The following is a 12,273-nucleotide window of genomic DNA, read 5'->3' as shown; positions in this document are numbered from 1 at the left end:
AGAAAATGTTTGCAGTTTAGATTTTGTATCTTTCAGAATTGAGTATAAATTGCAAGAAACAAAAAACAAACAGAAGAAAGGAAGGAATGATAATGCAATTCTGCACAAAAAAAGTTGTGGAATTGTGGAACGTGAACTCGGAGTATATAAAAAATACAGTTATTTGTAAAATATACCTGAAAATACTGACTTTTCTCAGAATTTGCATCTAACAGTTTTAACATATAAACTTGCAAATATGATTTTCCATCTTGAAATTCGAAGAAAATAAGTAATAATTGTGTGATATAGATTTAGAACTTTTAGGTTATATGTCAGAGTTTTGACTTTTTTTTTGACAGTTTTAAAATCTTCAATGATACGAGATCTCTTCAATGATTAAATAAATGGAAAACAGCCTTTTGTTTAACTGAAAAAAAGTTTGATTACAGTGTTTACATGTCTGTAATGCCCTTCAATAATGCGACTGAAATAGGAATACTCCTAGAGTTTGGCAAGCTACTTGAAAAATGTAGTGAGCTAAGCTATTAGCTACTCTACTTAAAATGTAGCTTAACTTCACTAAAAGCTACCCTTTAGGAAATGTAGCAAGCTAAGCTAAAAGCTACTTGGCAAAAGAAGCTTAGCTACATCGAAGCTATTGCGATTTTCATTTTTAAATCAAAGCTATTTAAATCCAAGTCGATCTTATATTAGTGATACAAAAACTATCAATGAATCATATGAGGCATAATTATTCAGTTCAATTATTCACTGCAAATAATATGCTGTACTAAACAGAAACAAAATATAGTATATAACAGCAAAAACAAAAAATCCAATAAAACCAGGTGTTACACAATTAAAATACTATAATAATTTATAGTAAAGGGAAATATTTAGGAATGATCATTATATTGTATATATTTACAACTCTTCATTAATGAATTACACTACATAATGTAGTATCATTAGTACCTATCATGAACTAATAGTAATTACCACAGTATACTTTAGCCTTTACTACAGTAAACACACACATACACACACACACATATATATATATATATATATATATATATATATATATATATATATATATATATATATATATATATATGATATATATATTATATATCAGTCATCTTTCCATCAAGCAAATTTCTCATGTTATCCTTATGGGTTTAGCGACGTCACCGACCAGAGCAAGAGGTGGCAGTAACCCACCAAAAAGTTTGTTGTCGGCCACCATAAAACAGGAAGAAGAAGAAATCGTCATTCTCTCCATCATATGGATTTACTTTCATCAGCTAGACACAGGCCTCACAGTGCTGTGAATGTCGGTGCCGTCACTTATTGATCCGCGATCAGTAAATGTAGTTTGTGGACGCTACTGCGCTACTTGACTAAAAAATAACTTCGCTACAGAAAAGCTATTTGATTCAGAAAGTAGCGACGCTAGTGCCATGCTACTGAGAAATGTAGTTAAGTTAGTAGTGTCACTACTTGTAGCCCAACACTGAATACTCCATGTCTTAATTTGATTTGTTTACGACGGTTATGACTTTAAGCATATCTGAAGTGCTATGCCATCGCATGGTTACGAACCGGTTAATTTGCATAGCATCAGTTGTAGCAGTCTCGGCTTTTGGACACGGCAACACTTGAACTCCGGTGAAAATACGTTGCACCCGTCAAACCAAACGAGTGACGCGCAACACAGAGGCAGCTCGGGTTGCCAGGTGTGTGCAAAGCACTTGAAATGTCGTTCAAATCCAATCCTGCCTCCAATCTTCAGTGCTAAATTTACCCTCATGCTCCATCATAATATCACAACTCATGAGACAACATTTCACCCCGATGAGAAATCTTGTCGTGATTTAGTCTTGCGAGATCTCGTCACATGCCTAGTAAATATACATTTTAGCTATTTTTTCATGTACACTATAATGTAATTACTGAAGTCATGTAGCATTTAAAACCATTTGTTTGCTTTTTTATTATTGTTTTTTAATTAAATTTGTTTACATTTGTATCTCATTAAAAGTGCTTTATAATAATTTTTTTTAACTTTATTATTGGTTATTAGATGAAAAGCTCTCTTTTTTATGCACTTCAAATCCTTGTCGTGTGTCATCACTTTAACATAATTTTGCCGCCTTTGGGTTGTTACAGTTAGAGGTGTGAGTGGTTTTTGTATTATGAATCATCATCACAGGACAAACAAAGTGAGTCAGTCGGATATCTTCAGAACCATAATTAGCAGCTTTCTCTTTTCTTCCGTTAACAAAAGTGAAAGAGATTGATAGCGGCGGATCTGCGTTTTGGTTTCATGCCTAGCTGTTAATGTGGATTGTTTGAGTCAAAAAGACAAAAGGGTGTCGTACATCGGGTTGACTTGCAGGTGCCTGGGTCATTTTTACTTCTTTTGCTGATTGTAGGGTTTCAAGCTGTGTTGTGCCAAAAAGAAATACATTGTGCTCCAGTGTGATCCTGTTATTATGGAAGATGGATTTAGCCATTTTATTTGGTGAGTGAGTGCCTTATTTAAACCTGTGTCGCCCACACAAGCACAGACTTAAAGGTACAGTTCACCTAAAAATGGAAATGTGCTGTTAATTTATTCACCCTCAGGCCATCTAAGATGTAAGTAACTTTTTTCTTCTGCTGTAGAACATAAAAGAAGATTTTTAGCTTAAACTCTCATCCTTAAGGGATAGTTCATTCAAAAATGAAAGTTCTTTCGTCATTTACTTACATTTGACTTGTTCCAAACCAGTTTGAGTTTATTTGTTCTGTTGAACACAAAAGAAGATATATTGAGGGCAGTTGGAAACCAGTAACCATTGACCTCCACAATAGGAGTGATGGGTATTCATTTAGCATTGCTTGTATATGATTTTGTTGACTCTCAAAATCCCAAAGACCATAGTTTTACGATACAATGTTCTACTTAAAGGGATAATTCACCCAAACATGAAAATTCTGTCATCAGTTGCTCACATTTGACTTGTTCTGAACCGGTTTAATTTTTTTATTCTGTTGAACACAAAAGAAGATATATTGTGGAATGTTGGTAACCGGTTACCATTGACCTCCATAAAAGGAAAAACAAGTACTAGATGTCAGAGAGTCATGGGTATTTATTTAGTATTGCCTGTAAATGTTTTTTGACTCTCAAAGTCCCAAAGACCACAGTTTCACAATGTAATGTTCTACCTTAAGGGCCAGTTTACCCAAAAATAAAAATTGTCATCTCTTACTCGCTTAACTTTTACTCAAACGTAACTTACTCACCTACTTATTTAACTTGTTCCGAACCAGTTTAAGCTTTTTTGATCTGTTGCACACTAAAAGAAAATATATTAAGGAATGTTGGAAACCGGTAACCATTGACCTCTGTAATAAGAAAAACAAGTACTATATCATGGAGTCATGGGTATTTATTTAGTATTGCCAATATATGATTTGTTTGACTCTTAAAGTCCCAAAGACCATAGTTTCACAATGTAATGTTCTACCTAAAGGGATAATTCACCCAAAAATGAAAATTCTGTCATCAGTTGCTCACATATAACTTGTTCCAAACCAGTTTGAGCTTTTTTGTTCTGTTGGACACAAAATAAGACATATTGAGGAATGTTAGAAACTGGTAACCATTGACCTCCATAATAGGTGTGATGGGTATTCATTTAGTATTGCTTGTAAATTTTTTTTTTTTGACTCTCAAAGTCCCAAAGACCACTGTTTTACAATGTAATGTTCTACTTAAAGGGCCAGTTCACCCAAAAATTTAAATTCTGTCATCACTTAATGTGATGATATATGATCATCTCACAGGTCATCAATAGTCTTTGGAGATCAAAATTTGAGAATAATTTATAAACGTTAGATTTTAGACATCTTTTAGCTTTGTGACCCAACTGGACATAGTCTCTCTCATACACATCATTAGTCTCTCACAGGTCATCACTAGTTTTAGTCTGTCACAGGACAATATCACTCGGCTAGGATTACCCAGAGATTTTCAGTCAGGTTTAGGTCAGGACTCTGGGCTGACACTTTATTATTTCCATGTTTTTAGCTTCAAGCAACTGATTAATTGGTTTTTAAAGGAAAAGTATCTTTCATGGCCTGAGAATGAACAAATTAACTGTAATTTTAGTTTTTGAGTGAGCTATTTCTTTAAAACAATGCTGTTTTTTCCTTTAAAATATTTGTAATGTATAAAATATATATTTTGTTGGCATTTTGGGTTCACTTTATTGATCTCTAAAGAAACATTTGCTGTATTCCAATTCAATATTCCCATATTCCCACAATGGCTTGTCACCAAATGACTACTGTTGTTGCTTATAAAAGAAGGAATGCGAGAATGGAGAGCAAAATATTATATGTTGTTTTGCGTCTGCTCAAAAAGGAAGTGCAGAATCTGACCTCTCGTAGGAGTCGATGGTTGCGAACAGGATATATTGATTGGCTGACATCATCATTTCTCTTGCTGTGTGTCCAAAGCTTCATCGTGGCTCTCCGCTTCAGTCTGCTTGAGCTGAAGGGCTTCTCTGCTGAACAACTTTCCATCGGAGGAAAACTTTGAGAAGATCGATGCGCTGCTGGGCTGTCCTTAGTGAGGCCGGTTGTGTCAGCCGTGATTATGCTGTCAGTGAGAAACTGCTGAAACTCATTGGAATGTTTTATTAACCTCCTCTCCACTGAGAACAAATCAATATGGTGGCATATTCACACCTTATCAGTGACTATTAACCATGTCGTATGGAAGATGTTGTGGGTCAGACTGGTGGAGGTTTTTTGTTTCTGCCTCAGAGTAAAAAAAATTAGTGTAGTTGTGATTTTGTTTCATGATTATGGGTTGATTTCTTGTATTTGTGAAAATATCTTCAAATTATGACTTTGTTTCTCAACATCTCACCACTTCCTGTCTCAGCATGTCACTGAATTTATAGAAAGCAACTGTATTTCTAAACTTTCAAATTTTTATTTTCTTATTATGTGACTAAAATATGATTATAATTTACATTGTGACATTATATCTCATTGTTTTGACCCTTTTCAGGCTTCAGATGTAAAAATGTGACAGTATCTTATAATTAAGTAACTTTGTTTATTGCAATTGTTAAAATTGCAAAGTGAGATAGATATACTTACATACACATCACTAGTCTCTCACAGGTCATCACTAGTCTTAGTCTGTCACAGGACAACACTACTCGCCAAGGATTTCCCAGAGATTTTCAGTCAGGTTTAGGTCAGGACTCTGGGCTAACACTTCATTATTTTTAAGTTTTCAGCTTGAAGGTGCTGATTTATCGGTTTTAACCTTACCTTTTAAAACTTCTGCTACCATGACGCTTCACCTCAACCTTTACTGACCTCTGCACACACTTTGAATTCAGACCTTTTCAGTTTGGGTGATGATAATTTTCCATCAGACACATATAATTTTAGCTTGTTTCATCACTAAAGTGACCATTGATCCACTTTTCTGTCCACACAACACATGCTCCTCAACAAAGTTTAGTCTAGTCTTTGATTCTTTCTGCTGATGAAGGTTTGGTCACTGCACAGACTTCAAGTCCAAACTTTTTTTGGCATAAAGACATTGTATGTCCTTAACCTGTTCAAAGCTGAATTCATTTCAATTCATCTTTCTTTCCATAGATTTTACAATGTAGATTACACTTTGGCTTTTTACAATGTGTCAAAGTAGCTTAACATAGAAGTTGTAGTAAATTGAAACTGTCAGTCCAGTTTTCAGAGTTGAAGTTCAGTTTAGTTCAGTTCAGTGTGGTTTAATTTTCACTGCTGAAAGTCCAAACACTGAAGAGCAAATCCATCAATGCTCAGCAAGTCCTAAACTGGTGATCAATGTTTTTTTTTGTGTGGAAGACCATTTTGAGTGACATTTTAAAGATGCAATACAAAAATAAGTCACAGATTTCTTATGCTATGACTGAAAGGCCTATCCCTTTGGCCTTCATCTGGCCTTCAACCTGCTGACGGAGGGTTTCAGTTCACTTCACTTCGTTTTTCACTTCAGAATGGCACACCATTTTAAAAAGGTCAGTGAAAATTGGAAAGTTAGGCTGCCAGTTATGGTTTGTCAAATAATTAAGCTAATTTGGTGGAGTATGGCTTGCTTGCTTGGGGTCAGTGGAACTGCCCTTCAGTGGATCGTCCTTCAAATTTGACATTCGTGAATAAATCATTTTTAACCTAACTAGAACTACATCAGCTCTCTTCCACTGTTCTGCTGATTTTTTTATGTTCCACAATAATGAATTTCTCTTATCCGACTTTTATTATTTGCTTGTTCTTCCTTGAAAGCAACTTTAACAATCTACATTGTATAAAGTTGTATGGAAATACGTGACTTGACTTGACTTGACTAGTGGGTTTTGTTTGGGTTTTCTGAGTAGTTTCTAGGAATTGTTGTAACTCGTTCAATGGAAAAACGGTTTGCTTCATATTTTCGCATGAAGACCTTCAGTCTCAAAACCTATCTCAGGATTGAGCCTTTGTCTTTCTCATATGATTCTTAGAAGCATGAATCTGGAGCTTAAGTTGCAATAGTATATTTGTGGGAAAAGCCAACAATTTATTGAAAGAAAAGATTTTTCTTTAATGCCAAAAATCTGAAGAATATTAAGTAAATCCTTGAAGACATTTTGTAAATGTCCTACAGTAAATATACAAAAACATAATTTTTGACAAGTGTATGTATAGCTTAAATCATTCTCATATGCTGTGTCCACAGAAGACAAGGCTGAAGCGGCAAACGCAGTGATTTACGATATTAGTCAATGCAAAGATGCGAATAGACATCCTGCGCGATACGTGTAAATGAGGCGGTGCGAATGACGCGGCGCGAGTCGAATGTTTTGCATTATTGACGCGCGCAAATTGCTCAGTTGGAAAATCTGAACTTAAGTGGACATTCGCGCCACTTTAACCAATCAAGAGCTTTCTCTTGATGAGCTGTGATTATGATGCAGCGCCTGTTGTTGATTTCCTTAGGGGAAATCCTCCTGCCGACACTGGACAACAGCTCACCTGGGCTTGGCTCAGTTGGAAGCACCTCTGAAAGCTTCCATCTTCCAGGTATAGTTTCTGCAGGAGTTGATGAACTCACAGAGCTCGGAACCTCTGAAAAGATCTGGTGAACTCAGGCACGTAAAAGCATAGCTTTATTCGTCTCTAGTCACTATCATTAGTGTCATAAATCTATTATTTTTATCAATTTCAGTTAATAGATGCACCTTTAAGAGGAGCTGCATTTTCCGGCAGGGGTGTGGAAAGCGTGAGTATGTCTGCTGTTTTTTTTTAATGCATTATATAAGTGTCGCATCGGGTTTCAGTATTGGTAGATACACAAAATCAAATGAATCTGATTCAAACTCGAGGGCAAAAAAACCTGATCGGGACATCCCTACTGTTGACAGGTGTTGTGGTCCAAATTGATCTCACAATTCCCTTTCGACTTTGTACTCTGAGAGACCAAAACGGGCCTCCAAACAGACCACTTCAGGCCGTGTACAATAAACCCAATGGCGCACAATCCAGATAGGAATGTCTCCTCCCTGTGCTTGTTTGTTTCTGTACGTGCGTGTCTTTGAATGTATTGACTGTTTAATCAACAAGCATCTGTCATCACTTGTGGAGAAGTGTCTGAGCTGTGACACAAAGCGCTGTCCTCTGGGATCGAGAGAGAGGGAGAGAGTGTATAAAATAGAGGGTGTTTTTAACAGCTGTCCGACTCACTCTCACCCTCACGTCATGCCTTTGCCCACCGTGTCATCCATCGTGTTGACAAATGAAGCCAGAGAGTCAAAGGTTTGTCCTCCTGCACAAAATCTCAGCTGTGACCTCAGACTTTCTCCTTGCAATATTGACTGAGTCATGAGGACATATTCTCAAGAGAGAGGGCTCACTTTAAAGCAATAGTTCACCCAAAAATAAAAATAATCTCATAATTTACTCACCTTCAAGCCTTCCCCTGTGGATGGGACTTTTTCCTGACAGACGAACACAGTCGGAGTTGTTTTCAGTTTTATCCTTGCTCTTCCATGCTATGTTATTGTCTTGGATAATGGCTTTTAGTTTAGCTCCCAAAAGTAAAAAAATAACCCAGAAATACAAACAGAAATACAGTCAATGCAAAGACGCGAATAGACATCCTGCGGTGCAATATGTGCAAATGAGGTGGCGCAAATGACGCGATTTGCACGAATGAAGCAGCGTGAGTTGAGCGTATTGCGCGATTAACGCGTGAATTGCTCGAGTTTAAAAATCTGAACTTTAGCGGATATTTGCACAACGTTAACTAATTAGGAGCTTTCTCTTGTAGGGGAGTGATTATGACGTAGCGCCTGTGGTTGGTGTCCCGGGAGCCAATGCTTCTGCCGACACCAGACAACAGTTCATCAAACTGGGCTCGGCTCAGTCTGAAGAAGCGCTGAAAGCTTACATCATCCAGGTATAGTTTGTGGAGGAGTTGATGAACTCACAGAGCTGGATGTACCTCTGAAAGGACCTACTGGACTCAGGCACGGCTCCAAACAAGTCAACGCTGTTTTTCAGTCTTTCTGAAGCGCATAAAATCCATGTTAGCCATTTAGTTTTGAAGCTAGAGTCACCGAGCAGACAGAAACCCTGCCCATGACGCGAATCCACGTCTGTTGTAAAGTGAATTTGACATGCGAATAAAGCAGATTTGACGCTCAAATGAAGTGAGTAAACACTAAATTGTTTACACGTATATTTACGTGAATAGCGCAATTTATCCGCGCTTGCCGCGTCTGGTGTGAACACGGCATTAGAGAAAAATACTGTATGTTTGTCATCGTTATCTTTGGTAAACAAACTGTGGTGAGGGATTACTGCAAGGCACGTCTATTCCTGGAGCTTTCACTACAAATGCGTCTTACGTAGGGTTGTCAAAAATATCGAGTTCGACATCAAGCGGTACTGAAATTTGAGTGTTGAGTGGCACTGAAACAGTGTTGAGTGTGTTCTTAAACGTCTGATTGGCCATTGTGTTCACATGCTTAACTTAAATGACTGTGATTGGCCGGGAAGGTCATGGCTTTAGCATTCTTCACCGCTCTTCACCAAGTGAAGAATGGTAAATCAATTACCTTCACGGCCAATTACACTCATTTCTGTTGAGCGCTTGAACACTGAATATTAAATGGCCTATCAGCTGTGTTTAAGAACACACTCAACAATGCTCAAATGTTAGCGGAAAATGGGTGTTTTTAAAATTTCAGTACCAACTAGTACCAAACTCGATATTTTTGACAATCCTACGTAAAACACATTTAAATTTTAAGAACATGCTGAAATGTTTTGCTGTTTTTTAAAAAAATTGCTGTTTTTAAAATTTCGTCATCTGTCATTACTTCGTATACATCAGTCATGCATAACATGCTTTCAGCCCCACCACAGAAGTTAGTGATTGAAGTTTATCATTTCACATTTTGAAATACAGTGCATCCAGAAAGTATTCATAGCGCTTCACTTTTGAAACATTTTTTTATGTTACATCCTCATTCAAAAATGGATTAAATTAGTTTATTTTCTCAAAATTCTACACACAATACCCCATAATGACAATGTGAAAAAGATTTTTTGAAATTGTTGCTAATTATTAAAAACAAAAAACCTGAAAAATCAAATGTACATAAGTATTCACAGCCTTTGCTGTGAAGCTCTAAATTGTGCTCAGGTACATTCTTTTTCCACTGATCATTCTTGAGATGTTTCAGCATACACCTGTCTATATAAAGTTCCAGGGTTGACAGTGCATGTCAAAGCACAAACCAAGCATGAAGACAAAGGAATTGTCTGTAGACCTCCGAGACAGGATTGTCTCGAGGCACAATTAAAAATGTCCTAATTATGTCATATTTAATGAGCTGAAGCTTTATTTAAGTCTTTAAACTTAATCTTTAAAAACTTGAAATACAAAAAAATGATTATAATTTCTAATGTGATCATTTTCAGAAGAATTAAATATTAGTTATGTTTTCACACTATTCTCTTGCAGTGTCTTGCCCTAATAGTTTTCTCCACCGCCGTTGCGTGCAGATTTTTCGCATATCAGCTTTAGATGCTGCTGTTTTTGTTCTTTCACCCACACAAGTTTCATTTCTAAAAGGTTGCATCAAGGTCACTTCTACCTCACCATAACTATGGGTTATTGTTACTCTTGTCTGCTGTATAATTTTCATTCTCACATTCCAAACAAACAGGATTTCGAGCTTCTTGTTGAGCGTAATACATTTAGAACACACACAAATGCATGTCTGTGAATACAGGCATTAGATCTTTTTGAACAAAATGTTTAAATCTGTTTACATGATATATTCTCCAATGATTTTCTAGTCACTTCAGTTAACACTTCAGATGTGCCTTGAGGAAATGGTGGTTGTACACCTAAAAATAGCTTGGAATGGTTATTTGAGGGAGTCTTTGTGTCTGTTGATGCATTTATTTTTTGTAGTAATTTTTTTCCCTGCAATTTTCCTTATTATTAGTGTTACAGTATATTATTAACTAGCAAAATTATTAAATAAATAAATGAAAAATAAAGTAAATAATGGCTTTTGTAATTTCCTCAGCATATTCCTTGTTGTAGCTTTTAATATTTATGATAATAATAATAAAAATAATTGTGGTTATAGTACAGTTTGTTTTAATATAATTATTATATTAAAGTCCCCACTAAAGACTTTATTGGTTTCATTGTGAAATTTTTTTTTTTTAATTAAATACACATGAAAGTAAATAAATAACATTTCTTATGTTCCCTCAGACTTTTGGACTTCTCTTTAGCCGACTCTTTATTGTATGTACTCACTTAAAACAGTTGGGTTAATAATAACCCAACAGGTAACCCATAGATGGGTCAATTTGGCACCGACCTTCTGTTGGGTTATTTTAACCCAATCCATTGGGTTGATAAGGTTAACCCAACAATTTGGGTTATAAAAATAACTAATTTGTTGGGTTATTTTGCCAAAAAGTGGCTTAACCACTATATAGTAATAATTGATTATTATTATTATTATTGTAGTAATCTTTATATGTAAATAAAAATACACCGCTTTTATTACATTGGCAAAGCTTTATTTAAATCCATGAATTTAGTGCCACTCCTTTCACAATAACAAACGCCTGAGAGCAGTTTAGTTCATCCCCAAGCAGCAGGACAAGAGGGTTCTGTCTCTGTTGCTCCTCCTCCTCTAAGTACTGAACGAAATACAAGTATACACACATGAATTAAATAATGTCCAACATTTATTGTCATAAATAATGCACCTAGAATTCGCAAATCAACAAATTCTTGTTTTGCCTCCTGGTATGAGGGCCGAACCATCTTGCTGCCCAATCTGTATGGCAGTGGAGAAAGGATAGCTGGCAGAGTTGTTAAAGCACCATCTCCAAAGCGGGATCTCCAAGGCTGTCTTTATATCAAACAGAAAAAAACACAATAATTAAACTCAAAACAAGCCCCTCATATCAAAGGTGAAATGCTACAAATTGGGAATAAAACAGAGCTGTTATGCAGGATTGTCTCACCAGATGAAATGTCTGCTTGAACTGGTAGATCCAAGGCTCTTTTCTCTTTTTTTGCAATACGAGAGGGTCCGCAGTAATGCATCTCCCCAAACCTCAAAAAGTTTCTTTGGTGTGTGGGTATAAAATACCTGTCCTGAGCAATCTAAAAATAAATAAACAAAAACAGCACTTAAATCCATGCCATGCAAACAGTACACTGGATTTATTAAAGGGATATTTTACACAAACATGGAAATTCTGTCATCATTAATTCACCCTCCCCTTGTTCTAAATCTCTCCTCAGATGAACACAAAACATGATATTTTAAACAAAATAGGTAACTAAACCATTCTTGATCCACAGTGAAATTCCATAGCATTTGTTTCTTCTGTTGAAGTCAGTGTGGACTATTAAGTTTTTGATTTGTCCTTTAAAGTTATCAATTGTGGTCAGCAGAAATAAATAAAAAACAAAATCAACAACTTGAGGGTGAGTAAATGATGAATACACCCAAAAATCAATGAAACACCCATACACTACGGCCAATTTAGTTTATTAAATGTACCTATACTGCATGCGTTTGGACTGTGAGAGACATGCAAACTTCACACAGCAATGCCAACTGACCCAGCTCCAGGACATGATGGATTCGCCTCTGCTGCTGAATGATTGTATGGGTGTTTCACCGATTTTTGGGTGTATTCATCATTTAC

At 36.2% G+C, this 12,273-nt stretch overlaps 1 protein-coding gene across 3 annotated transcripts in view; it reads left to right on the top strand.

Annotated features, from left to right (window-relative positions):
- Window positions 1–12,273, top strand: part of magi2b (membrane associated guanylate kinase, WW and PDZ domain containing 2b) — a 227,462-nt gene that overhangs the window by 36,248 nt on the left and 178,941 nt on the right. The gene's annotated exons all lie outside the window — the stretch shown is intronic.

This window comes from Danio aesculapii, chromosome 25, assembly GCF_903798145.1.
Source record: "Danio aesculapii chromosome 25, fDanAes4.1, whole genome shotgun sequence".
Lineage (NCBI taxonomy): Eukaryota > Metazoa > Chordata > Actinopteri > Cypriniformes > Danionidae > Danio > Danio aesculapii.
Note: the sequence above shows the minus strand (reverse complement) of the source record. Positions and strands in the feature narration are given on the sequence as shown.